Source organism: Trachypithecus francoisi, unplaced genomic scaffold (genome assembly GCF_009764315.1).
Source record: "Trachypithecus francoisi isolate TF-2019V2 unplaced genomic scaffold, Tfra_2.0 Lachesis_group16, whole genome shotgun sequence".
NCBI classification, from domain to species: domain Eukaryota; kingdom Metazoa; phylum Chordata; class Mammalia; order Primates; family Cercopithecidae; genus Trachypithecus; species Trachypithecus francoisi.
Genome location: NW_022681461.1, coordinates 78,027,842 through 78,033,589, shown reverse-complemented (window position 1 = coordinate 78,033,589; position 5,748 = coordinate 78,027,842). Strand labels below are relative to the sequence as shown.

The window sequence follows — 5,748 nt, the reverse complement described above, 5'->3', positions numbered from 1 at the left end:
ACATGGGCCCCAAACCAAGTCTTTCAGAATAACAAGGAACAGCAAAAACCAGCCTTTCCCTTCACTGAGAAAGGGGCTATGATTGAGAGGGTCCAAATTTTTACCATCCAAACAGAAAACCAGGAACTCAATGACAACATGGAAAGCAGAATGTATCAGGAATGAAGTACAATACCCACTCATATACACAAGGTCAATATGGGTTTGGGGAAAGATGTATTTGAACATCTGGCCTCTTCTAGTACAGAGGGCCCCAGTCTAGCATTTTTAAAGGAAGATATTTTTGTTTCTATTACTTGCATTACTTTGCAAAGGGGTATACAGTCTACTAAATGGGATATAATGAAGGAGAATAAATCTGCTCACACACAAGAAATATTCCTGGATAATGAATTTTAGTTGTTGAAAATCAGCACATTATTTAAAAGTGGCACAAATTCAGGGCAATCTGAGAAAGAATTCAAAAGTGGTGGCTACATTTTCTGACAGGTTTAGGTAGGACCGCACACTTACCACTCCCATTTTTTTCAGTGTATATGTCAAGAGGCCAAAACCTCTGATCATCAAAATAAGCGATTTTGTATATTACAGTGCACAGGACAACAGAGGGAAAGAGGCTGTCTTGGAGGGTGACTAAAAGGTCTTTTGCAAAAGATTTGTATTACTCTGAAGTGAAAGGACTGGAGCTCAGAGCCGTGTGGCCTTCATTAACTTGGCCCTTCCTCTTCTTTGGTTGCAGTGGCCTCATTGGGAACTGTTTCTGCTACATGTTCTGCTGGCTTCTCCTCTACCTCTTCCACCCCTTCTTGGGGATAGAGATCTGGGTATTCCTGCCTGCCTTCCTGAATGGCTCAGAACTGGTCTACACAGTCTGACCCCTTGACCTACTCATGTTATGGTGAAAGCAGGAAAAGGCTGCCTTGAGCTGTTCCCTCTAGGAGCCGTTGGCCATTCCCCCAAGGAAGAGGCAGTGCTAGTTAAGGTCCCCATTTGGCAGCATCGATCCATGCTTCTCCTAGGGAGGGATCACTGGGGTCATCAGCCACCAGCTCTGCATTGCTTGGAGTTTTGTGGTCTTCTTTGGTCACAAATATGATTCAGTCCTTCTGTTCCTGCCAGCAGTAGCACATGGCTGCAGCCCAGCCCTTAGACCTTATAGAATGGGCAGTGGCTGCTGCAGCTTCACGTGATGACCTCCCTCTCCTCAGGCAGGATGGGTGCCCCGGAGGCCTGTGCAGACCGGAGATACATTACTTAATCTTCCTGATCTCAATTTTTTTTTTTTTTTTTTTTGGTCTGTGGGATGGATTAAATCATAGCCATTCCCTGGCAGAGTTATTGAGAGGACTGCATGAGGTAATGAAGGTGAAGCCCCTAGCCAAGAGTGAGTGTCCACACACCTTCACCCTCATTCCTTTTTGACTTGGCTCCTTCATGAGGCACTTTCTGTTATCAGTTAATGCAGAACCAGTAAAGGACATGAGGACTCTCGATCATCAGTAAACTGATGCTCAAGGATCCCTTTCTTGCATCTCATTGGCTCTTCCACGAATGAGCCTTTTCCCTCTTGAACATCAGCTGATCATCTTTTGAAATGCCCTGCCTCAATTCTGAAACCCTACTCTGTCTTAAAAGTAGCAGTGATGGGAGATATCCTTCATCTCTATGTGATCTTCAAGAGAATGTATCTAAAGTTTCTCCACTGTGATATTTGTAATAGATTGTTGATATGAAATCTTTATCCTTGGTTGCTGAAATTCGTGTTTGTTTTTGTTTTCTCTTGTGATCAGAAGTAGACATTGAACTTATCACATGATTTTCTTCATGCATCAGGTAATCATATGCAGTTTTCTTTTATATATTGATTCAGATAAATTATTTTTATAGATTATCTGATGTTAAAACTTACGTTCATTCCCCCCCAAAATCTTATTTAAGTATAAGATATATTCTTAATTGGCTAGTGAACTTATATTATTCAGATCAGGTAATCACCTATTGATTTTTGGGTATTTGATCTGTTATGTTTTTAAAGAGAGGTGTTTAAAAATCTCTAATTATAATTGCTGCTATATCTACTTCTTCTCACAGTTTTATAAATTATATATACGTATTTGGAGGCTACATTTTAGAGACATATGTGCTCATGATGGACCTTTTATCTTGCTCTGTTGGTTTAGAATATTTTTCTTTAAGATACTGTTTCCCTACAGTTTTAAAGACTGTTATTCCAGATTTCACTTGCTTCATATTGGCCTGATATTTCTTTCCCATCCTTAGATTTTGAAATTTTCTTGTATCCTTTTGATTTGTGTGTCTGTTGACCACACAATTTGTGTTTTAAAAAATCTCAGCTGAGACTCTGTCTTTTAATTGGTGAGCTTAACCATTTACATCTATTTTAATTACTGTAATACTACATTCTCGTGTGCTTTCTATTATGAAAGCTTTTGATAATAAAATACACTTAAACTCTTAAATACAAAGTTTGATTTATTCAATGTGAAACATCTGTTGTTTCTTTTTTCTCTTTCCCTTTTCCAGCTTACATTGTTAATATCAATGTTTACATGTGCTAATAGTATTTTAAATGTATTACTATTTATGTCTTTCATAAAAATACAGGTTGTGCAGCATGTTCTCATGTTGCTTTTATCTTTAATCCTACCCTCAGCCCCAACTCTGCTGTGACTTGTCTAAAATTATAATTCTATTTTTCTTTTGTTTTCTTTAGTGCTTGTCTTAAAAAAAAAGACAACAACTTTATTAAGTAACTTGATCACTCCTTTCTATACCTCTTCAAGTTCCCTCCTGTATTTAGTTTTGTTTTTATCTGTTCATTTCTACCAGGAGTGTTTTCAAAGTGGAGTTTTGGGTAGTAAAACTTCTGAGGCTGCTTCATAGGTAATGCACTTTCATTTGTGATTCCTACTATACCTTTAAAAACTATTCAATGGGGCCAGGTACAGTGGCTCACACCTGTTACCACAGCACTTTGGGAGGCCGAGGCGGGCGGATCACGAGGTCAGGAGATCGAGACCATCCTGGCTAACATGATGAAACTCCATCTCTACTAAAAATACAAAAAATTAGCCAGGCATTGTGGCAGGTGCCTGTAGTCCCAGCTACTTGGGAGGCTGAGGCAGGAGAATAGCATAAACCCGGGAGGCAGAGCTTGCAGTGAGCCAAGATCACACCACTGCACTCCAGCCTGGGTGACAAAGCAAGACTCTGTCTCAAAACAAACAAACAAACAAACAAAAACAACTATTCAATGGGATGATCTTCTGCCCCAGTCCGCTCTCATTGTTCACTTCCTCATAGGTCAGAGTGTAATAGGCCCTTTGAAATCATAATCTCAATGCTGATATTCAAATGTGTCTACTCCCAGAAATGAATCACAATGCCAAATTTGGGTTAGTGCCCAGCCTTCCCCCACTCTTATTTTGAGCTGTTTGGCTTTGAAGCCAGCAATGGCATGAAGGGCATGGCTGGATTCTTCATTTCTCCATCTGTCCTTCACCTGGGGCATTCTGGCCTTCATTTCATCCCCTTGCTGGTTTCTGTTTTGATTTCCCCCAAGTTCTCAGGTTGAGGAGGAAGATAGAGTAGGGATAAAGACAGGTAAGTATTTTTGGAAGGAATTATATTCTCAGCTGATTCTGAGCTCTCTGGAACAGGAAAATGCCTACGGCTCACTCTTTTTTACTGGGCATTTTTGTGGGTTCTTTGAAGGGTCCCTCCTAGGCCCTTCTATCCTTCAGTTCCTGGAAAGGAGTGGATGTACCACTATTCTAGCTGGTCTCTTTCAATTCTTTCCTCAGTCTTAGGATTGCAGAGATATCCACCTCCCTAACTACCACCACCACTTCCTTCCCTACCTCAAGATGACACTACTGAAGATGTTGAAAGATACACTTCCCCCCACCACACACACACACAGGCTTTTCTCCTGCCACAAAAAATACCCACAAATCCCTTGTTCCAACAACCTGAGAAAGCAGACTAATAATAGCAAACATTCTCTCCTGGCTCTGCCCCTTTATTTCTCACTCTCTAGAATTCCCAGGCATGTGGGAAAATGTGGGATACCAATTTCTACATCAAACAACTGCAGGGAACACAACTCAAAGCTCCGCAGTGGTCCTACTGAAGTCTCCCTCACTCGTCTGGAGTTGAAAAGAACTCAATGGAACAGTTCCCCCCAAAGAACTCCCTTCACAAAATCTGCCCTTTCCTCATTTAGAAGTGCTGGAGGGCATTCAACCGAAAAACAACAATTTGAGTTTTTGGTGTCAACTTGCCTAGTTTCAAATACTTGTGTTATGGTCTTGACTGAGTTATGTATCTTCTCTATGCTTCGGTTTCATTATCTGTAAAATGTGGGTAACATCAGGACTTAGCTACAAAATTGCTGTAAGGATTAAATAGGATAATGCATTGGAGAACACTTACAAACACACAGTAAGTGCCAGCTGTTTAGTCTTACAACAAAATGCAAATCTCTGTATAAATAGATTTATCATTATAACACAATGACCCAGTAGGGTCCTCATGATTTTGGAATCAGAATTTATAAATTTTCCTGACTCCATGAGCTTAAGTATGCCATAAGCTGGAATCAGCTTGAAGGAAAATCCTAGATAATTTTTATCATTATTTCCATATAATCTGCTGACAAATTACAAATGGTTTTCAAAATTGCAAACTGTAGTGATAACATTTCTACAGAAAATAAATAGAGCTGCTACTTCCTCACTGTCTGCTGTGATCATCCATTTATCTCCCTGGCTGCTGGGAACATTGATGACAGGGGCTTGAGATACCCTTTCTTCCTTTTGAGACTGACAAATACAAATTTATCAAAATTCCGTTGAAATGTCATCTTTTTGGTTTGGTGAAAGCTGACTTAACCAACTCCTCCAAACACAATTGTTTTCTTCCCTTCTCTACATTCTGATATGATTTTGTACAGTTCCCCCTTCTTATCTAGCTCTAATGTGTCTGGTTTCTGCCTGTCTATGGCCCCTTGGATTGAACCTCTGTCCGTACTCTTACATATGACCTTGACTGTTGGTACTGTTCCTCACACACCCATTTCATCCACACTTGGTGGCTAGTGTGACCATATATGGTTCATCTCCCTTTCCCCCTACGATAATTTGATTTTGGCTCTCAGACTTTTCATTTATATCTGATACTCCAGGGTCTCCTAATCTGGAAGTTCAGAAATGAAAGATAAGTGTAATCAGAAGCTAAAAGAGCATAGGGAAAGCAATTCCCATTTCTAGGAGTGGGTTGGGAAGAAGGGAAGGGAAGGGGTTTAAAACATGTTTCTGGAAGGCATTGTTTTCCAGGTGGAGCTGTCCAAGTGTAAACTTATGTAAGCTGGACAAAACAGCCTTGGCAAGGCAGAGAGACATGGAGAATGTTGCTGTGACAGCCACATGAGGAGAGTTGATGTGTGAAAGTATGGAATGGGAGCTCCAGGGAGAATGATGGAAGGTAACACTGGACAGAGGGCATGAAGGTCAACGAATGCTCATAAGGAGTTGGTTTTGTTATTTAGGCTTTGTGGAGACATCCACGATTGTTAAATGGGGAGGGGGTGGTGAAAAGATAGAATCTCTATTTCAAAAAATATCACTCTGACTACCCTGAGGTTGGCTTGGAGGGAGTACGCAATAGCATCAGCCTGGAAGGGCCAATCCTTCCATCTGTCACAGCACAGTGGATGTCTATCATCCC

At 40.7% G+C, this 5,748-nt stretch overlaps 1 pseudogene; it reads right to left on the bottom strand.

The window, feature by feature from the left end:
• Positions 1-707: 707 nt before the first annotated feature.
• On the bottom strand, positions 708-1,130 carry LOC117099391 (annotated as a pseudogene).
• Between the last annotated feature and the right edge of the window lie 4,618 nt (positions 1,131-5,748).